Source organism: Sciurus vulgaris (genome assembly GCF_902686455.1).
Source record: "Sciurus vulgaris genome assembly, chromosome: 17".
NCBI lineage: Eukaryota > Metazoa > Chordata > Mammalia > Rodentia > Sciuridae > Sciurus > Sciurus vulgaris.
Window position 1 is genome coordinate 3,308,345 of NC_136478.1, and position 22,639 is coordinate 3,330,983.

Sequence of the window (22,639 nt, forward strand, 5' to 3'; positions counted from 1 at the left end):
CCCTGCCTCCCTCCTGCCGCTTCTCCTCTCTCCTGATCTACTCTGGGCTTGCTCCTCCAGGCCAGGCTGGGGAGAGTGGAGGCCTGGGGAGGCTGCGAGAGGCTGGGGCGGCAGATGACTTGGGAGCTGCTCTGGGCAGGCCCTGGAGAGCGTGGGCAGGAACAGCGGAGGTGGCAGATGGAAGAACGCTTACTGAGGGTGAGTCAAGAATGCAGAGGGTTTTCTTGGAGGCCCTAGTGAGAAGGGCAGCCCGAGGCCAGAGCCGCAGTGGTGTGCTGGGCACAGTGCCCAGCTGGGACAGAGCCGCAGAGCTGGGCACGGCCACTGGGTGGTGTCTCTGTGTGGTGCCTGCGGCCGGGGCACACGGCAGCCTGCCCACCAGGCCCACAGCCTCAGACACTCCCTCTGCATCCCTGTTCTACCGGGGGCAGCTGGGCCGGCTCTGGCCAGTCTGCCCACCGGTAAAGTGGGCGACCTGCAGTCCCTCTCACATGGGAGAGGCGGCACGGAGGCGGGCTGGGGGCACAGCAGCCCTGAGTGTCTCCCCCTGTGGCTCGGCTGTCTGCACCGCCCTGCGGCCTGGCTGCGTTCTCTGGGGCTTAGGTTCCTGGGCGTGGTCTGGATTCTAACTCTCCGATCTCAGTCCAGGGGCTCTCAGTCCAGGGGCTCGGCAGCCTGGAAGCCTCAGCCCTGGCCTGCCCCAGACCCTCCCTCCTGGCCAGCCCCGCCCCACTGAGAGCGCCAGGCTCCTGTTGCCTCACCCCGGCTTCAGGGCGCCTCCTCCTGGGAGCCCTCAGTCTGCCCGAGCCGCAAGGGCACCTCCCGGCTACTCCTCCCTCAGCTGCGACCCCAAGGCTGGCACAGAGGGGTCCTCCGTGCCCAGGAAGGCGGGCTCTTTGGGGCAGCAAGAACAAGAGGGACCGTTTGTTCTGCTGCAGAAAAAGAGACAAAGAGGCAGTCTGTGCTCCGGCTGAGACGGATGCACCAGCCCGAAACCTCAGGGCCACCAGTGGGCAGGGTCTGGAGGTGACCACACACGTGGCCTGAGAGGGAGGCCAATGCCCATCAGTGACCCTGCAGATGGGCAAAGGGAGAGGGCCAGAGTTCGACCCCCAGACCTGGCGCCCAGGGCCCCTGGAGCAGGGGCACAAGGTGCGGCCACAGCCCTGGTCCCCGCGTTGTGGAGACCCAAGGTATTAAAGTTTAACGAGGGCTAATGGCTTTGGTCTGCTCTGCAGCCGGGCCTGCGTTTACGAACATTTAATTTCCCGGCCTTGACCTCGGCTCCCACCCGCAGCCCCGGCCCTGGCTCACAGGTGTTTCTCTAACCACCTGGCAGCCTGCGAGCACTCCTGGGGCACGAACAGCCCCAGGGCCGGCAGACAGCACCGTCCCCTGACGTGAGAGGGTGGCCTCTCCTCTGCTCCTGTCCACAGTGACCCGGAGCTCCCAGGCAGCCCCGAGGGGCATGTGGGTGCTGGAAGGCCCCCAAACCTGCTCCTGCCCCTGCTTGGGCCACAGGACCCCATGGTGGCCAAGCCCCTGCCGCCCCCTGGCGGCAGGAAGGTCCACCGCCTGCCTGAGGGGCATGGAGGGAGCTGTAGCCCCCAGGCCCTGCCCGGGCTCCAGGCGGGGGGCCGGGGGTGCAGACAGCTCCAAGGTCGAGGACAGCAGGTTCCACACCAGAACCCTAAAACCAGAGCCCTGGACCTGGCGGCTGCCCCGAAGGTGGTCCCTCGTCTTTATGAACCGCGACTCAGATGGTAGCCTGAAGAAACAGTCTTCTGGAAGGTTCCAGGCCTGTCTCAGGTCAGAATGGGCAGCTCTTTGCAAAACAAGGTTAACAAGACATCCTCCCACACACTTGGCTGGGCTACCACTCTAAGATGGAGTCGGCGTGAGAGGCATTAATGAAGCACCTGCTGTATGGCAGTCCTGGGCTAGATGGAGCAGCGCTGACCTCAGGCACAGGTGCCCAGGGCTGGGGGGCATCCGTGACAGTCACCAGTCACCCAGGCTCCATCCAGGCAGGGGCTGCAGCGCCTCAGGCCAGCAGGAAGCACCCAGTGTCCTCAGAGACGGGCAGGGGAGGCCCTGGCAGCGCCCCAGCTCTGCCACAGCCTCGTGGCCACGCCTGTCCACCTGCAGCCTGGGAATGGGGCTTTGGGAAACAGGCCTTTGCAGACGTCCTCAAGTTAGGGGCCGTGCTGGGGTCAGACTGGTGTCCTGGGGAGAGGAGCCCAGGGACACAGACAATGGGAGAGGCCACGTGCAGACCAAGGCAGGGCCAGAGTGACGTGGCCACAGTGCCAGGCCAGCAGAGCTGCTGGACCCGGAGGCACCGTCTAGGCCTGCCGGAGGGAGCTGTCCCCAGCGCCCTGGCCTCGGGCTCCTGCCTCCACATCCTGGAGACCCGTTTCTGGCTCCTGGTGGCTGTGTCATGGCAGCCTCGGATACGGGCCCAGGTCACACTGCCTCCCTGCGCCTCAGTTCCTCTACGACACCCGGGATGGGAGTGCTCACTGCGCAGGGACGGACCCAGGGGTGCGCGGTACCCCGAGGGCGGCTGCGGCCCTGGCTCTGCCGGTGACTTCCCTCCTCGCCGGCCGCCAGGCACAGGGCCCAGGGCTGACAGCATCAACGTCCACCCGGCCCCGCCAGGGAGGTTGGCGCCTTGTCCTGTCAACTGGGCGCCAGTGACGGGGCCAGAAGGCACTGTAACGAAGTGCCCACCCTCCGCCCAGCCCGGCCGGAGCCTGTCATCCTGCCAGCGTCCCTTGTCTCCAAAGTGCAGACGCGAACGTGAAGTCACAACATCCGAGCCCAGTAACCTCCGCTGCGGGAGGCCCTGGCTGTCAGGAGCCGCCAGGCCACCGTCCCCGCGAGTGGGGCAGTGTGGGCGGCATCCCAGGCTCCCGGTGGGTGGGAGGGGACAGGCCAGGCAGGGGGTCCGCTGGCCTCAGACCTCACCCCACTTAAGAAGCCCGAGCTGTAAATTCAAGGCGCGGGTGGAACGTGAGCCGAGATCTTGGTTGCGCTGAGTTCCCGGCCCGTCTGGGGCCCTGCGACCCTAACCTATCACACGCCAGCAGCCGGGCGTGAGGAGCTGGCTCAGGACCAGCTCAGAGGGGACTCCTGCCCTCGCCAGCTGCGGCCCAGCCCTGCCCGCCTGCCCGGGCGGGAACCTGAGTTGACCTGCACCAGGAAGCACAGGACCCTGGGCCACCTGCTGGTCACGAGTGCCGCCACCTGCTGTGACGTCAGAGCCCTGACGTGGCTCACGAGCTGCTGGCAGCAAGTATGCACTGAGCGCCTCCCATGTGCCCCCCACCGTCCCGGGTTCTGGGGACACAGGTATGCGCAGAACAGGCACCTCCCGGGCCGCCTGAGGCACCTCCTCTGTCCCGCCCCGGCTTCAGCAGCGCCTCGGTTTCCCCTTGGGCAAAACAGAGCCAAGGACCTGCTCCGAGGGGTTTATTAGAACAGAGTCCACAGACAACTGAGGACTGTCCTTCCTGCCATGTGGAGATTTGCCAGCGATGGCCCTCCCAGGCCTCTGCTCCTCTGCCAGTGGGGACAAGGACAGCACTCTGCTGGGCCGTGAGGACCTGATGGGTCCATGCAGGCGAAGGGCTTCGCGCAGGAAGCTCAAACATTGGCTGGATCATTCTTATTCACAAGGAAGAGAAGGCCTCGTGAGCCAGGTACGGGAGGCTGAGGCAGGAGGATCACAGGTGGAGGCCAGCCTGAGCAACTCAGTGAGAATTTGCCTCAAAATAAACTGGACCTGGCTGGGGTGCAGCTCAGTGGTGGGGCACCTGTTCAGCCTCAGTCCTGCATAGTAAGTAAATAAATAACGTTAAAATGGGAGAAGGCGGAGGCTCAGCTGGGGAGCTCAGACCCTCCTGCGTCGGGGTCCTCAGACAGTGACAAGCCGCAGGTGCGAGGGAGGAAGAGAGCGGAGAGGTGACCCGCGGGCGCTCCGAACGCCCCGCTCTGCTTGCAAATCTGGCGGGGCCCTGGCAGCATCCGGCAGCAGGCTCCGCGGGAGCTGCAGCGCGTGGCCAGTGTCCCAGCTGCCGCGGGTCCTCTCCCCGGCACCGGCCGGTGGCCTCCAGGCTCGGGCTGCCTTTTTGATCAGCAAGCATGGCTCTGTGGCTCCGATTACCTGGGCACAACTGTCGGGTCAGTTCTCCAGCCCACTTGCGTGGGGACACCATGGTCCTGCCTGGAGGTGGCCCGTCCGCTCCACCAGCCCGGACGCAGGCCGCCCGCCTCCCCACCCTCTCCCACACCCGCAGTCAGAACCCAGAACCGGCGGGCAGAGGAAGGAGCCAGCGTGGCCCAGTGCCCACCGCCACCTCTGCGTCCCCAGGCTCCTCCCCTTCCCCACCGCCTGCCCCATCTGGGCCCCACCGCGTCCTCCCGCTCACCACCCTCTGCCAGGCTCGCTGAGCGACTACCGCCAGCCAGGCCCTCTCCCGCCTTCGGGGGCACACCGGGGCACGAGACAGAGGGACGAGGACTCAGGGCTTTGGTCCTGGCCCAGGCACAGGGATTAGGAAAAAGAAGAAAATCAACACACAAGATGGTCTGGGGCGGGCACCGTCCCGCATGAGGAAGAAGTCAGGCAACTCAGGAGGGCGTGGCTTCATGGAGGAGGTGGGCAGGTGCCAAGGTCCTGGGGCAGGAACTCAGGAGAGGAACACTAGGGGCTGGCAGGTGGGGCGGGTGAAACAGGGAGGCTGGGCACTGACAGACGGGCATGGCTCCTGGGGAATGGGGCTCTGGGACCCCCATGGGTCCTGCAGCCGAAACCCAGATGCTGGGAGCTCCCACCTTCCTCTGGCTGAGTCCACCGCCCGGCCCTGCAGGCCGTGCTGCCTGTGAGCACTGGACCCGAAAAGCCATTGGGGGACCCAGGCAGCTCGGGGACGGCCTAGCTTCACACCCATGTCCTCCAGGAGGTTTCAAGACCTCACTGGGGCCAGGTGCCTGTGGGAACTGGCTGTAGCTCCCCCAAGGCCACCTGGTGGAAGCCAGCAGCCAGGGCTGCCCTGAAGGCAAAGCATCACCCTGGCCCCTTCCCAGCTCCCCGAGGGCTGAGACCTACTGGGGACCCTGGGAGGGGGTCTGGAGGGCAGCACGGGCCATTTTGTCCCCCATCAGTGAGCATGCTCAGTCCCACATCACCACTTTACAGACAGATACACTGAGGCCCAGAGAGGGAAAGCATCTCCTGGAGGTCACACAGCTAGCCACTGGGATCAGAGCCACCCAGAAGATGAGGGGACAAGGACAGCACTGAGGGCAGAGGGAATCTCTGTGGTGCGGGAGCCTGATGCTACCTGGAGCCACCACTGGGTCTGGGGTAGCCGTCGCCTCCTGTGGTGCCTGGGGACACTGAGGCCAGAGAGGTGAGGGGCTCACCCATGTGTGAGCAGATGGCAGGCAGGGACCCGTGGGGACAGAGGGGGATACGTCAGGCCTCTTCAGCCCCGCAGGGCCAGGCGTGGGGGCGTCCATGTGCGTCACCCCCACAGGGAGCAGATCTCTGAATGGCGTCCCTCAACCCTGACCTGTCACAGGGGCCCTGACCAAGGGGCCACCGCACTGGCCTTGGGAGCCCACAGACACGCACGCTGACGCCTGCCGTGGTTGTGTGCTCGAGAGCAGGGCTCTCCCCCTGCCGGTCCCTCCCTGCGCCCAGCGGGAGACCCCTCCCCAGGTCTGCGCACCCATCTGCAGCTGGAGCCTGCCGGAGCTGCCCTCCGGGTTGCAGTGGCCCCACGCCCAGCCCAGCTGTCTCGCCAGGGAGTGATCTACGCCTCCATTACCGCCAGGCCTCTGCAGACCAAGATGGATGAGCGGCGGCCCCGGGAGCAGAGGCAGGAGCCCACGCGGGTGAAAAATGGACTCTATCAGCTGCCCGGGCGGTGGCCGTCCGTCAGCAGCCAGGCCACCCGACGGGGGAGGCACCTGCTGGGCGGGGGTGGGACCCCCAGGCCTCCAGCTCAGCCGGCTCTCAGTGAGGCCTCTGGCCTCCCCAGGGCCCCAGAAGCAGCCATCTGCCAGGGGTGGTGGCCCAGACTCTAGGTGGCCCTGAGTCCCCACCTGGACATCTGACCCTGCAGATGGTGGCTGGCGGTGGGGCTGTGTGCTCAGCATGGATGGAGCTGGGCACAATGGCCCCAGAGCCAGGCCCTGCCGCCCGCGGGCCATGAGACGCCCACAGGGTGCGCCTCCCTCCCCGCGCCCAGCCTCCTGCCCCGATGGGATGCGGAGGCCACAGGGCCACCCTGAGTGCCCGCTCAGGCTGCCCTCCCCACTGCCTGGGCGGCGTCCCAGGCCCGCGTCTGGGCTGGGGTGGCACCGAGGGCCTGGTGAGAATGGTCTCCTGCTGATGGCAGAGCGGCTCCGGAGGCGCCTGGCCCTAGCGAACAGGTCAGGCACCAGGCTCCACCCAGGGCCGCCGTAGGACAGGCCCGTCCCTCTGCTCCTCTGCTGAGCCTGTCCCGGCCGGCCTGGCCAAATGGCCGAGCAGGAGTTGCCCACCTCTGAAGAGGAGGCGGGCAGGCACCAGGGCTCCACCCACGGGCACGCCAAGGCCGAGCACCACCGTGCTGGCGGGTCGCCCGCGGCTGGTGCTGGGCGGCTTTTGCCACCCAAGCTGCCTGGAGAGGCGCAGGGATTGGTGCTTTTGGTCCCTCTTATAGGTGTGGAAACGAGCTCAGAGAGGTTGAGCCATGGTTTGAAGTCACACAGCAAGTCATCAGTGGAGGTGGGAGGCAGCCAAGCACTCGCCCGTCTGGTCCCCGCGGGACGAGGCGCCTGCCACCCTGACCGCTTTGTCGGAGCTCAGTCAGCAGCTGAGGCCCTGGTTTCCCGTCCTGAGAGGATCCCTGACCTGGAGCCCGGCCCGCCTGGCATGCAGGGTGGCCCCCCACAAGTCTGTCCTAGTTGCGGTCGTGGGGTGCGCTGCAGGCTGCTCAGGCCGAGGCTGTGGGCGGGCGAGCCCCAGGCAGAAGGGCTCAGGGGAGCCTGGACTCGGAGGACATCGCCCAGAGCCAGGTGGAGCGGGTGGGTGACATCCCGGGGACGGCCCAGGGGAGCGGCAGTTTCTGGGCCAAGGACACCGTCCTGTGGACCCCAGGCCACTGTCCCAGAGACCAGCGATCCACTCTGACCCCCAACTCTTCCAGTGAGAGGTGCAAGAGGTGCGTGGGCCCACCAGTTCCCAGGATGGCCTCCTGCCCCTCACAGACTCTCGTACCCGAGCCAGGGCGTCACCTCGGCCTCTTGGCCTCTGCTCCCTGCAATTAGAGGGAAGCAGGAAGTGTCCATGTGGCTGCCTTCGGAGGAAGCTGAGGTCAGCCCGGCGAGCCAGGAAGCAGTGTCGGAGACGGAGGGTAAGAGTGTGTGTTGTAGGTGTGTGCGTGAGTACTGTGCACACACGTCCATGGGCACTGTGAAGCAGCACCGTGCATGTGCGCAGAGGACTGTGGGGATAGCACCATGCGTGTGTGCAGAGGACTGTGGGGATAGCACCGTGCGTGTGTGCAGGAGGACTGTGGGGGTAGCACCGTGCATGTGTGCAGGAGGACTATGCACATGTGGTAGTGCCATGTGTGTGCACAGTACTATGAGTGTGGTGGTACTGTGTGCATGTGCATGGGTACTGTGGGAATAGTACTGTGTGCATGAGTACTGTCAGGGTAGTACTGCGTGTGTGTGCAGGACTGTGGAGGTAGTACTCTGTGTGTGTGCAGAGTACCGTGAGTGTGGTGGTACTGTGTGCGTGTGCAGAGTACCCTGAGTGCGGTGGTACTGTACGTGTGCGTGGGTACTACGTGCATGTGCCAGGCCTGTGCTTGAGCATGACGCTGCGTGGGGAGGTGACCTGGTGGGTATCTGCGGGGGCCGTGGGTGCCGGGGCTCTCCCCACGCAGCGGCCGGCCACTGTCTGGGAGGTGGCGGGGAGTCTGGCTGTGCACGTGCTGGGGCTCCGGGTGCCCGTGAGCCGGGCGGGGCGGGGGCTCCCCACGTGCTCGGACGCTCCACCCTTCATCTCCCAGGGCCTGTCTCCTGAGGCCCCGGCCGGCTCTGCGCAGACCCAGGGCAGGGGCCTCCCACTCTCCAGGCCTCTGCCTGTCCTGGGGTCCTCCCTGGGGGCAGCCAGCCCACCACCAGCCATGCTGTGCCCCCAGAGGGCCTCGCCTGTCTTCCAAGAGAACTCGTGACCAGAGCCTCAGGTCTGAGGGGCAGCTCCCGTCCCCTGCAGGTGACTGCAGAGCTGTCCCCGCCCCACCCGGGCAGGGCCAGGGCTGAAGGGACTGGGTCAGATAAGGCCGCTGTGGAGGGGACGGGAGGGAGCACCAGGCAGGGATGACCAGCTGCTGGAGGCCACCGTGCCCAGACAGGCCCCGTGCTGTGGCCAGGAGCGGAGCAGGTGCTGGGAGGGACCTGCCTGTGGGCACCCGAGGGCAGCCTGAGGTGCCGCAGGACTGCACAGGACTGGTCCAGCTCAGCCAGGCCTCTAGGGCCACCAGCACAGAAGGCCTCCGACACAGAGGGTCCCCAGCACAGAGGGATACCAGCACAGAGGGTCCCCAGCACAGAGGGATACCAGCACAGAGGGACCCCAGCACAGAGGGTCCCCAGCACAGAGGGACACCAGCACAGAGGGGTGTCCAGGGTGCTCTGCAGTGACCCTGCCCCTGCCAGGCAGGCAGGCCTCGCCCTGCCCAGCAGCCTTGTGGGGGCAGCTAGCACTGGGCAGCCTGGCCTGGCTAGGGTGGGCCCTGCAGGCCCCTGGGGGAGCCTGAGCTGCCCTCCTCGGTGCACGTCATTAAACCAAGCGGGGCGGCGTGTCCAACGGTCCCGCTGAACCCCCACCCGTGCCCAGGCTCAGCCTCCCCACCGTGAAGTGGCACGGCGCCCCCTTCTTGGGATTTCCCGGTGTTCAGCTGGCACTTCAGAGGACTGAGCCTATGACTGTTCGGCACACAGTGTGACCAGATTCCCCTGGTGGGTGGTGGGTGCCCAGGAGATCCGGGAGCGGGCATCTGCTCCTCCATCTCAGGACATGGTATCCTTGGAGGCCAGAGGTGGCCTCGGCCACAGACGTCCACAGCCCCCGCTCCCCCTGGAAACTGGCAGGTCCCGATGAGACGCAGGGACAGGGAGAGGACCTCGCCCCGCCTGGCAGCTCAGCGCCCATGTGGGGGCACCTGGAGGGCTGGCTGCGAGGCAGGGTGGCACACCGGGGCTGGCGCCATGCCCTGGCCATTAACTGTACTTAGTCCGGGGACACAAGGGTCAGAGCCGACTGGTCGACCTCGTACCTGTCACTTTGCAGGTGGCAGCGGCCACACGCAGAGCAGGTGCAAATGCTGCCGAGACATGGCCCTAGCCTCGGCCACTGGGCCTCGCAGGTGGGCTGCCCAGAGCAAGGTGGCCCGAGGGCTGCCGCCTCACCTTGCCCCACCCTGCCTTGACCCTGACCCTGTGGCTGCTGTTCCTCACAGGACGGGGTCCGGGCCAGGGATCAGGAGGGACAGGAGCCGGTGCAGCGTCCCTGCAGATGAGCCTGGCCCCTCCCTCCCCACGGAGACCTGGCCACCTTCCTCACCTCTTGGACTCCAAGTCACGGTGACGTCCCACCTCCCCCAGGAAGCCTCCCGGCTGCCCGGGCAGTGCAAGGGCATGACAGCCCTGCCCGCCAGCTGGACGCGACGGCCACTGAGGGCGAGACCGCTACCCCGACTGCCACCGGTCCAGGGCCGGGGGACGCGCCTTAGGACCCTTGCCCTAGGAAGGGCGTGGGGCTCCTGGTTCAGAGGACGGGCCCTGGTGTCCTGCATTTGGAAAACAAGCCCTCTGCCCACCATGCTGGTCAAGGTCGGGCCCAGGGGCCTCTGTGCCAGCCTCATGCCGGAGGCAGCCTGGCACGGGCCACAGAAGGCCAAGGACACAGGACCTTGCCTGCCAGGCATGACCACTGGGTGCTGGCTGGCCCTGCTGTGGTCACTGCCCAGCAGGAACAGCCTGGCCTGGAGCCTGAGCGGGCAGGGAGGCAGCAGGAAGAGCCCCCAGGAGCTGATTCTGTGTGGCGGACACCTCAGTTGACCCCCAAGAAGCCAGATGGCCGGGAGGGCGGCCAGGATCTCCTCAGGAGCCAGCAGTGGCCACTGATGGCCCCTCTCCCTGCACTCAGCCACCATCAGCCCCCGGGAGGGAACGTGCTCCTGCCCACAGGCCTGGGCCCTCCCAGCTTGCTCCCTGACCCTGGCCGGGGCCAGTGTGGGTCTGTTGGGAGACCAGCTGCCAGGACACACTGACCGCAGGTGTTCCCTGGGCCACGGGGTGCCAGGGACAGGGCTGGTGCCCTTCCTGGACGGGCAGTCTGCAGAGGGCCTGAGACAGGCTGCTGTTTGCCCTGGGCCGTGCAGGTCGGGCCGGAGTGGACAAGGGGTCTGGGCAGCCGGGGACCTAGGCTCCCACAGAACAGCCGGAGGGGAGTGTTTAGGAATCCAGGACTTTACCTCCGGCCACCCTAGGGATGGGAGGAGAGCCCGTCCCCACCCCTCCCCAGCTGCAGGAAGGAAGGGGACAGCAGTCTCCACCCAGGGCTGGGAGAGAGCCCTCCCTTCACCTGCCCATCGTGAGCAGCAGGCCTGCCCGCACCTCGACACTGTAGTCTTGCTCTGTTCTTCAGGTGAGGACGGCAAGGCACAGAGAGGTTAGGTGGCTTGCCATGGTCACACAGCTGGAGGGGTTTCAGCTCACATCTGTCCAGGACGCCAAGGGAGCCAGAAGCCCAGCCTGAGTCCCTGAGTTGAGAATTTGCTTCGCAGCAAGGGGGACCTGAAGGCACAGGAAGAGGCCGGCAGACCTGATCCACGGGTCTGTGGACAGACGTCCAGCCACGCTGCCCCCGACACCGGGAGAGATCACAGGTGTCCTGCTGTCCCCTGAAGGCCCAGGCCCCACACGTTAGAGCCCTCCAGGGGCCCTGCCGCCCTCAGCCATCCACACGTGCCCGCCCACTTCCCAGGCTCGCCCCCAGGGGACCGGTTCCAGAACCAAGGGCCACACGTGGTGGCGCAAGGCAGCAGGGAAGCCGGCCCGGGCGCCATGTGACTCCTCTACCCCGCCCCGCCGCCCACCCAGGCGGCACAGCCTGCGACCTGCCCCAGGCAGGAGCCCCTGGACACCCAGCAGGGCCTGCTGGGCAGGGTTTGAGTGTGTGGACCCACCACCCTCCATCAGCGGGACTTCCACTCCCTGGACAGGGCACCTGTGGCCTGGCAGGACCCGGCCCCGAGGGCCCTGCCCCTCGCCCCACTCCTGGGCGGGCCTCCAGCTCTGCCCGCAGCAGCAACAGGGTCTCCCAGACTCAGCAGAGCTGGGCCCCGTCCAGGGCTGCTGCCAGGACCACACGCCTGGCGGGCGGGCAGCGGGGGAGCTGAGCCACCGCCACACCCTGCCCCCGCCACGGGCTGTCTGTGCCCAGGCTGCCATCAGGGCGCCATGCAGTGGCCAGAGCTGCCCACCCCCCAACCACACCTAGCCCACCGGGGCCTGGGAGAGGTGCGGGCATCACCAGGAGGAGGCAGAGAGGCCTGTCCCCGTCCCACAGAGCCGGCCTCCCGCCAGCGGCTCCAGGGCCCCTCCACAGCCGCCAGGGCTCTGCCTGGCCAGCTGCCCAAACCATGTCTCCACACCAATGCCCTCGGGCCTGGGCACGGCAGCCGCCAGAGCAGAGGGGCCTCAGGCACACAGGGCGACACCCCAACACACATGGACACACACAGACACATACTGACACATATGGACACACCCTGAAAACACACACACACACACACACACTGACAAGAACACACCCGACACACAGGAACACACCCCAACAAGAACACACAGACATACAGACACACACAGACACACATGAACACACCCTGACGAACACACATGGACACTGACAAGAACACACCCCAACGCACACACACACACTGACAAGAACACACATGACACACACAGACACACACTGACAAGAACACACACCCCAACACACCTGGACACACCCTGACAAGAACACATACACACATGGACACACCCCAACAAGAACATACATGGACACACATAACACACACTTACAAGAACACACACAACACACACAGACACACCCTGACAAGAACACACCCTGACACACACGACACACTGAAGAGAACACACACGACACACACGACACACTGAAGAGAACACACACGACACACACGGCACACTGAAGAGAACACACACGACACACACGGCACACTGAAGAGAACACACACGACACACACGGCACACTGAAGAGAACACACACGACACACACGGCACACTGAAGAGAACACACACGACACACACGGCACACTGAAGAGAACACACACGACACACACGGCACACTGAAGAGAACACACACGACACACACGGCACACTGAAGAGAACACACCCCGACACGGACACACCAGGCTGGACACGTGGCGCATGCTGATGCCCCCGGAACCACTCAGGCGCCCACCCACGCACAGCACCCACCACGTGCCCAGGCGAGAAGGGACGCCCCGCGGCCCCTCCGGGCGGGCCCCTGCTCTCTCAGGGCCACAGACGTGAGGACGCAGGACGCTACACCGCACACGGCCCCAGGATGGCGGGGGCCCCGACCTGGAAGCGCCCACGCAAGGGGTCCAGGCTGCCCACCGCCCCCTTGGCGAAGGCGCCTGGGAGAGCAGGGGCAAGTGGCACACCCACCTCCCCCGCCTGCTCGGTCGGACGGGACGGATGGTGCCCTCCGCGCAGCTGGCGAGAGGCCAGGCGGCCCGGACAGCCCCTCCTGGTCACAGCCTCCGTGCCCTAGGACCTGGACGTGTCCCGTCCAGCCCGGGACACGGGCAGGCAGCACCAGCCCTGGGGATGCCACCCGCGCCTGAGAGGACCAGGGCTTGGTGGTCCCTTTGTCTGAGGACGGCCTGGCGGACCTGGGAAGCACAGGCGGAGCCACTGGGCAGACGGGGGGACGGGTCCCTGGAGGGACCGGGGGCAGCACGGGCAGGGCAGCAGCTGCCGAGAAGCCTGGGGCCCAGGCGGCGGAGGAGCAGCTGGGTCCCGCGGGCCTTGGCGCCAGCGCCCCATGACCACTGCCTGAGCAACTGCACCAGAGAGCCCAGGACCCTGGCTGCCCGTCCAGCATCAAGACAGGCCAGCCGGACAGGGCCCTGGGCCTGGCCCGGTGCCACAGCCCTGCCCGTGCCAGCGGCACTGCCTAGCACAGGGGGCCTCCCACTGCTGAGGCCCAGGCACTGTGGCCCTGCACCATACCCGACGGCAGCCCGTGGCCCCCAGCTGAAACCCACGGTGGTTCTGGAAAACCTGGGCTTCACGGCCTGCAGGAGCCCCAGGGGTCAGGGCACGTCCCTCAGGTCAGAAGCTCCATACCACACTGACGGGTGCCCCGTGTGTCTGGACATGGCAGAACGCACCTACCTACAGGTGTGGGATCTGGTGAATGGGCACCTGCCAGGGGCAGAGGGCTAGCCACACCTGTCTGTGGTCCTCACTCCTGTGTGACGGGGCACGTGGCTCCTCTGCCAGCCTGTAGGGCACGCCTCCTTGACAGGCAGGTGCCCACTGCCTCACAGCCAGCCCCTGCAGAAGGGCAAGGAGAGTGTCCTGCCCCGGGGCTCCTCCTTCACCACAATCTGCCAGCCTCAGCCTGCACCAGGGAGTGGGTCAGGACCAGAGCCCGGCCCACGCCTCCCTGCCTGGCCGGGGCCCTGAACAGCAGTCCCAGCGCAGCCAGGTGCTGGCCACACCAACAATCCCAGCAGTTGGGGAGGCCGAGGCAGGAGGATCACAAGTTGAAGACCAGCCTGGGGAACTGAGTAAGACTCTGTCTCAAATCAAAAACTAATAGTGGTGGGGATGTGGCTCAGTGGTGAAGTGCCTCCAGGTTCAATCCCTAGCACTAAAAAATAAGTGGATGGATGGATGGTGGGTGGATGGATGGACAGATGGGTGAGTGGATTGATGGCTGGGTGGATGGTAGGTGGATGGGTAGGTGGATTGGTGGACAGATGGGTGGGTGGGTGAATGATGGGTGGACGGATGGATGGATGGATGGGTGGGTGAATGGTGGGTGGATGGATGGATGGACAGATGGGTGGATGGATGGATGGGCAGGTGGATGAGTGGATGGATAGATGGGTGGGTGGGTGGATAGATGGGTGGGTGGATAGATGGGTGGATGGGTGGATAGGTGGGTGGGTGGGTGGGTAGATGGGTGGGTGTGTGGGTGGATGGGTAGGTGGATGGGTGGATGAGTGGGTGGGTGGATGGATGAATGAACGGGTAGGTGGGTGGGTGAGTAGATGGGTAGGTGGGTGGGTGGATGGGCGGGTAGAAGGGTGGGTGGGTGGACAGGTGGATAGATGTGCAGACAGACTGGCTGCCGAGGGAGGGAGGGGTGACAGAACCCTGCACCCCAACTGGTAAACGAACAAGGAGCACCACGCTTCGGTGTCCCCTGTGTGGCCCACACGGGGACCCCCGCCACTCTCAGGCGCTCCCACCTGCTCCTGCAACTCTCACCCCTCTGCCCACGTGTGGAGGCAGCAGGGAGCCAGGACCCCGCTGAGGGAGGATGGCAGAGGACAGGGCGTACCTGAGCTTGCCCGGGAGGGCCCACTGCCCGAGCCGGCCAGCCTGTGCCCTGCGACCTGCCCCAGGAGAGGGTGCTCACGCGGGATGGGGCGTCCTGGCTGCCTGCCACACCCCCGTGATCCCGAGGCCTGGCCTGGGTCCCTGGGTGGGCACGTAGCCCCACAGCACCCAAGCTGCCCTGCGCCCAGGACAGGATGCACACCCACCCCAAGCCACAGCCTGGCCCTCGGCCCCCCCGTGTCGTCTTCTGTCCTGGGCTGGCACCATCCTAGGCCTGAGGGACGGTGCAGGAGCACTCGCCACCAGCACTAGGGGCACCCGGAGAACCACCAAGCCCACACCTGGGAGCAGAGGGGACCCCAGGCCACGGGGCGCCACCAAGTCACTCCTCACCCTACAACCATCTGGCAGCGGGGGAGGGTGGGCCAGGCCAGGGCTGGGGGCCCCGGCTGCGCTGCAGGTGCCTCATGGAGATGCTCCCATGGGAGACACCGGGCTGGGACCCAGGAGGGGCAGTGGGTTCCATGGAAGGAGGGAGTGCCGGGGCAGTGGGACGGGAGGGATCTACTGCCATGGTCATCGGGGCCTAGGGCCTGGGGCCCTCGGGGCCTCCTCCCTCAGGAGCCTCCTCCCTGTACTTGGATGCAGATGCCCAGTCAGATGCTGCCTCCCTGAGGCCCTCCCGGGTTGCTTGCTTTGCTGTTCTGCCCCTTCCAAGAGTCCACCGCAGCCAATCTGTGGATGGGTGGGCTGGCAGCCTTGGGAGGGGCCACAGCTGGGCTGCTTTATAGCACTGGCTGGGGCAGGGGCAGTACCTGGCCTGGGCCTGGGGTGGACCCCGCCTGTGACCAGGATGGCAGCCCAAGGTGGTGGGTGTCCTGCCTGCACTGCCTGGGCAGAGGCCCACTGCTCCCTGAGTCTCCTGGAATGGGCACTGAGACCCACGGGCCCCTGTGGGTGGGTCCTGGCTGGCCGGCTTGGCACCCCAGGGGCAGGGTTACGAGGTCTGCGCAACCAGTCCCAGAAAAGAGCCTGCAACTGTGCCTGGCAGAGTCAGCGCCTCCATTGCTCACCTGCCTGCCGGGTCCTTAGCCATGGACAGGGACTCACGCCCATGGCCCGTGACACGGCCATCAGCGTCCAGGTCAGTGAACGGCCTAACCCCAGAGCCCAGGGAGACGTCACCTGCTCGGTCAGAAGGAGCGCTCCAGGGTGCCCTGGTTCTGGCCCCGTGCTGAGCACAGCACCCTGCACAAGCCCCAGGACCCCCTGGAGTCACGGCATGACCAACAGGGAGGCAGCAGCAGGCGGGAGAGGAGGCAGAGTCGAGGCCCACGTGGCCGCGGGAGGCAGAGCCGTCCTGTGCTCCCGGAGCCGCTCTGGCGCCCAGCTGGGCTGCGCTGGCCCTTGCCCTGCAGAACACGGAGAGCCTTCCGGCCCGCACAGTGGCCACGTCTGTGACCCCAGCAGCTCAGGAGGCTGAGGCAGGAGAATGGTGAGTTCAAAGCCAGCCTCAGCCAAAAGCAAGGCGCCAAGCAGCTCAGCAAGACCCTGTCTCTAAATAAAACATAAAAATAGGGCTGGGGGGCTGGGGTGGTGGCTCAGTGGTACAGTGCTTGCCTAGCATGTGTGAGGCACTGGGTTCGATTCTCAGCACCGCATATAAATAAATGAATAAAATAAAGGTCTATCAACATCTAAAAAAATTAAAAAAAAAAAAATAGGGCTGGGGATGTGGCTCGGTGTTCAGCGCCCAAGTTCAATCCCAGGACCAAAAATTAACGATAAAAAAGAGAGAGAGGAGCTTCCGTGTGGGGCCTCAGGATGGACAGCGGCAGGAGCAGAAGGGTAACGCCGAGGCTCGCATACAGCAGTTGCTCAATAAAGGCTCTTCTCCAAGTGTTCCATTCAGCGGACTCAGCCTCTCCTCAGAGTCCTCCAAGCTTTGAGGAAGATGGGACCAAGCCCTCACAGGTGACCTTGAACTCATCTGATCACAGCCTGAGCTGTGCAGCAGGTGTCTGGGCTTCCGGCTAGGCCTGTCCCGGAGGCTGGCAACCAGGCAGAGGTGCAGCCACCCCAGGCCCCAGCCCGCCGCCTGCCTTCAGCACTCCCCAAATGGCTAGACAGGGGACCCAACTCAAGGCCCTGGAGAGAGAAGGAAGGTTCTGGAATGCAGAAGGGACGTACTTTGAACATCAGCCTGGGAACAGGAGAAGATACACCCACGCCTTGGTCCCTCAGCGTGTCCCCTCCCTGGGCCAGGTCCCCAGCACCAGATGACTTCAAAGCTTGGATTGGCACAACAGAAGTTTGTTATACACCTACTGTGTGCAAGATGCTGGGCACTAGGGAGGAAAAAGGCATTGGGGACATAGCCTGAGTCATGGAAAGGGCGGCGAGTGGGCACAGCTGCCCCAGGGCCTTGGCACTTGCCTCTACCTCTGCCCCTCCAGCAAGGCCACCTCGGAGCCGCGCCCTCCCCCTCCTGCCCAGCCTGCTTTCCTCTGTGGCCTTGCGCACCTTTCCCTGCTGGCCGTGAGCGAGCAGCTCTCCTCTGGAGTGAAGGCTCTGGGGGCCTCGGCTGTGCACAGCTGTGCCCCAGGCCTGCTGGCTCTTCTCCACATGGTAGGTGCTCAATAAACACTCAGCAAATGCACACAAGAGGCAGCATGGAGGCCAGGACGGGCGAGCAAACGGCCGCCACAGCCTGGAGGGGTGCAGACGCAGGGACCGGGACGGGGCCTGCTCCCAGCCAGCAGGTCGTGATGGGTCGCAGCGGATCACGAACACCGCTCTTCAGCTGCGTGCAAGGTTGTGGGTCCAGGTCACCGGACGCCGGGTCCTCACGAGGGAGGAGGCAGTAACACAGGCCCCGGAGGCGGGGCAGGTGCCATGACGCGGCCCCCAGCTGGAGCCAGGCCAGAACCGGAGCCAGGGGTTCCTGTGGGCAGTGCCTGGCAGTGCCCCAAAGCTGACCCTGCCCGACCTTGACCCTGGCTGGGGAGACCAGAGCAGCTTCTGACTGCAGAGCCCAGAGTGCGCCATGGGGCATCACCAGATTCAGGACGATCTGTCAGCACGGCCACAGGAAGTGCACAGGCAGCTCCCCTGAGCAGGCCACCACCGTGGCGGACGAGGCAGAGCCTGGGGGGCAGGCAGGGAGGGCCCTGTGGGCCGGCCTGCGGCTGGAGAGGAGGTGTGGGCCCCTCCCTGCCCACCGCCTACCCTGCTGCCAGGGGGCGGCCTCCCTGCACTCAGCGTGGCCTGCAGAGGGCAGCTGGCAGTGGGGCGCCGTGGTAAACTGAGGCAGGCTTGGGAAGATGGGCATTTGCGGCTGCACAGCGGCCAGGTCTGCCTGCGCCTGTTCCCCTGGCCCCAGGCCCCCGCCCGCCTCCCCAGCTCCGCTGAGTCCTCTCCCGGGAGCACACTGGCCAGAGTCCTGCCCGGGGGACAGAAGCCCGTGGGGAGAGCCAGGAGGGGCGTAGACCAGGCCACAGGCCCCGGGCGCTGGTTCGCGGCACAAAAGCCCAGTGCTGGTTGGCTGGCGCTGCCTGGCCGGCCCACGCCCAACGTAGGTGAACAGAAGAGCCCGGGCTCACTCACCACTCACCCCCAAGTAGGGCTGGCTTTCCGCCCTGACTCCAAGCTCACTAGGGGGTCTGCAGCTCCAGCTTGTTAGTGACACCACACTGACCACAGCTCCGAGGACAGCGAGGGCTCACGCGGCGCCATCCCAGAGCCGCCACGCAAGCAACGAGGCTCCCAGGTGGCGCGGGAGGCACAGCCAGAGAAGACACGAGAAGGCACGCGGAGCCGAGCAGTGCACAGCCTGTGCGACCTTGCAAGGCAGCCGTCGATCCGACCCAGTGCTCCCGCGTGTCCCGAGGAGGAGGAGGAGGAGGAGGAGGGCTTCATTTCAGTCTGCCTGTTCTGGGCCGGAGCAGCCGAGTCCTGGGGAGGTCCTGAAGTTCACCAAGGCTCCACAGTTGGGAGCTTGGACCAGGGTCACCTGGGTCTCAGAACCCGAGTCACCCCTTCCCCCGTCACCAAGTGGTGCTGCTCCTTCCCAAGGAGGCCGCGGACAGCAGGCGGCTAGGGAGGCCTGTCCCAGCTGTGGTGACGGACCAGGAGCAACTCCCGCGTGTGTGGAGGACGGGTCTTTATTTGACTAGAGGCTCCAGAAGGTGGGGAGAGCTGTGGCCGGGTGCCTGCAGGTCAGGGGAGGCCACCATGGCCAGGTTTCCAGAGCCCTCTCCCCATAGGGCAGCCCAAGGCCTGGGCCTCGCCTGCCAGGGACCCGCCATCCAGGGTCCCCAGGGCCTTCACAGGACAGCAGATGGTGTTCCAGATGCAGCCCACACTGCCCAGGCAGGGAGGGCCGGGCCACACCTGCGCCTTTCCCGGAGCAGCCCCACCCTGGACACGTGACCCCTTTGACCGCTGTGACCTGCTGTGGGGTCTGGGAGTCTCAGTGGTCCCAGAACCCTGTACCAACTTCTAACCCAGGCACCACGGCCTCTGGGAGACACCAGGTGTGTCCCTGGGGCGTGCCTCCAGCCACTGGCCGGCACAGGGATCCAGGGTGCCTGCCCTCCTCTGGCGAGTAGCTTTCCCCAAGTACAGGACGTTTGGAGGGACCCTGGGTCAGAAATGGACAGCCATGTGGGTGTGTCCCTGCTGGGAGGGGCATATCCCCAACCTGATGGCCACCCACCCTCCAAGATGGGCCCTGCCCAAGTCAGCAGCTGGCAGAACCATGATGCCAAGGGCAGAGACGGAACTCAGCGCTCCAGCCACGAGCCTGAGCGGGAGAGGGGCCATGCCACAGGTGTGCGGCTGTCCTGTCTGCCCGGCGCACTCGCCTGCAGTCCTGGTGCCCAGGGCCTCTGCGTGTGCGAGGGGCCTTCTCCACGCCGTGTCCTGTGTGACACTGAGGGAGTCTGTGTCTGTGTCCACGTGCACGCTGTGCCTGAGACTTGTCCTGCACACCGAGCTAGTGTGTACTCACACAGGTATGTGCACGTAGGGGTCGATGTGTGTGTCTGCATGTGGCTGACCTCTGTGCACGTACCCGTGTGTGCCTGTGTCTATGGTATGAAGCACATGTCTGTTTTCATATTCACATGGACGTGTGTGCTTGGTGAGTTTGCGTGTGTGTGCATTTGCGTGTGCACGTTTGTGCCAGTGTGTGTGTGTGTGTGTGTGTGGACATTTGTGCGTGTGTGTGTGCATGTTTGCACCGTGTCAGTGTCCACCTCCTGTGTCTGGACCTGCTTGTCCTCGTGCCCACCCCGCCCAGGAGGCCACGCACAGCTGGCCCTGGAGGCTGCCCGCCCGCCTGCGGATGAGAGGTGGCAGGTGTGTAATAAGCCATTAGTCACTGTCACGTTTCGAGCAGCCGCGGCTGCTGCCAGGGCCTGACTGCGGGACGTTCTTGGCGGCTCTCCGGCTGGGAAGCTGCCCCCAGGCTGGGCGCAGCCTGATGAGGAGCAGCTGGCAGACGTGGACGAGTGCCCCTGGCCACCCGGCCAGCCCCCACACGCCACAGGGCAGGGGGCTCCTGGCCAGCTGTTCCCTGGCTGGCCCGGCCTCCCAGGTGACTTCCTGAAGGGATGTGCAAGCCTGCGCACACAACCTCTGTGCCCTCTGGCACCCCCGACTCCCAGGACACCCTGCCACAGCCTCTAGAAGGAGGCAGGTTGCGCCTGAACCCAGGGTGAGATGGGTCCTCGCCCCATGGCCACCTAGTGGCCGTGGCCCAGAGGTCTGGCAGCAGGGCTCCTTCCTGGAAATGGAACTGTCTCCCCAGAGTTCCGACCTGGCAGCCCGCAAGCTCAGAGGAGCCCCGGAAGGTCCTCCAGCAAGGCCGACCCTGAGGCTGGGCCAGCACGGAGGGCTCAGCTGCTGTGCCAAGCTACAGCTGGCCACAGAGCTCCAGGGAGCACGCGGGCCATGGCCAGCACCTCGCAGAGGGAGACGGAGGTTCAGAGACTGGCCACAGCCCAGGCCCTCAGCCAGGCAGCAGGTGGGAGCCCCTTCTGGGGCCCGCTTGGGATTCCCCTGGAGCCAGGACTCGCCAGGACCTCTCCTGGGGCAGCTGGTCTCCAGCCAGGCTCTGCCCGGGGGCAAGAGGGACAATGGTGGGCCTGGTGGGTGTGTATCCTCCTTGTCGTCCACGGGCCCCCTGGGTGGAGGTCACTGTGCCAGTGGACCCTGGCCTGCCGTGAGATGGGCCTGCAGACAGCTCAAGGTGGGTGGCTGCCCCACATAGCACCTCTGCCCACCGTCCTCCCGAGTAAAGGTGGGCGTGAACTCACCAGGCCCTGAGACCTGGCACTGGGCACGGGCCTGGGTGAGCAGCAGTCACAGGGCAACACCAACAGCCCGACATGGGCTACAGCTGTGCCGAGCACTGTTCTGCCCTCGCCGAGCATCCCCACACCTGACCCCCTGCTCTGGAAGTGGGGACTCCCTCACTCTCGTCCACTTCTCGGGTGTGGACACCGAGTCTTGGAGCAGGGAATCGCTCACTGTCCCAGGGCATTGAGTGCAAGTGGGAGTCCTGGCTCCCTGGTGGAAACCGCCACCACATGTCACCTAGCTGCCTGACTACCCTGTCCCCACCGCCCTCAGGAGCTCCAAGTCCAGAGCCCCTGGCCAGTCAGGTCTGACCCTGGCCCCAGGCCCAGGCCCTTCCCTCACCAGCACCATCTCACAGAGAAGAGGCTGGCATCGGGGTTGTCCTGAGAAGGACCCCGATCAAAGCCAGGGGCTGAGAGGGATGAGCTGCATCCCCAGCCCATCGGCCACTCCCCCGCCTGCCTGAGGGTCACCTCCCGGGCTCCTGGGGTCCCAGCTCCTAGGCCAGCTGTGCTTCAGGCCGCTGCCCTCTCAGTGGCTGGCACAGGGCACTGCGCTGGGGTCTCTAGCCTCCAGTCCTCCTGGGGAGTGCCGGGGCCAGAACATACCAAGGCCCCTGTAGCCGCTCTAGCAAGCCCCTCTGGGGGCTCACTGACAGACATGGCCTCGGGGGCCTTAGGGGTGGCTGGGAGAACACAGCGTCCACTGCAAGCTGAAGCCCCACTGCCCAGCCCACTGCCACCCCCGCACTAGGGCCACAGGGAAGGCGGGTGGAACCACCGCGGGTCCTCAGGGAAGCGCAGCTATGCAGGACATGGCAACCCAGTACAAGGTCCGTCCTGCTGGCCCGGCCACACGAACCCCACACTGCAAACCCGAAGGGAGCCCAAAGGCTCAGGGACAGTGAGACGGCATTTACAAATGCAAACGGCAAGAGGTTCAGGTCAGCAGACGCAGAGACCCAGGCCCAGCACCAACCCAGGAGGCACAGGGCGGCAGACGCGGAGACCAAGGCCCAGCACCAACCCAGGAGGCACAGGGCGGCAGACGCGGAGACCAAGGCCCAGCTCCAACCCAGGAGGCACAGGGCGGCAGACGCAGCAGACCCAGGCCCAGCACCAACCCAGGAGGCACAGGGCGGCAGACGCGGAGACCAAGGCCCAGCTCCAACCCAGGAGGCACAGGGCGGCAGACGCAGCAGACCCAGGCCCAGCACCAACCCAGGAGTCACAGGGCGGCAGACGCGGAGACCGAGGCCCAGCTCCAACCCAGAAGGCACAGGGCAGCAGACGCAGAGACCCAGGCCCAGCACCAACCCAGGAGGCACAGGGCGGCAGACGCGGAGACCAAGGCCCAGCTCCAAACAAGGAGGTGAGGGCACAAGAACCAGGGATTTTGACTAAATTGCAATTTGGGACTCCAAAGAGCATGAAAATGAGAATTCAGTCCACATGGGGGGACCCCGTCTCCAGGGACACAGGATGTGACATGGAACTGAGCTGCTGTGTGGGAACCCGACTTGGGCCCCAGCCTGCAGGCAGCTCTGCCCTGATCCGGAACCCAGAGGTAGGAAACAAAC

At 65.6% G+C, this 22,639-nt stretch overlaps 1 protein-coding gene across 5 annotated transcripts in view; it reads right to left on the minus strand.

Moving 5' to 3' along the window:
- The window catches only part of GSE1 (Gse1 coiled-coil protein), a 310,866-nt gene that overhangs the window by 186,805 nt on the left and 101,422 nt on the right, over positions 1-22,639 (minus strand). The window lies entirely within an intron of this gene.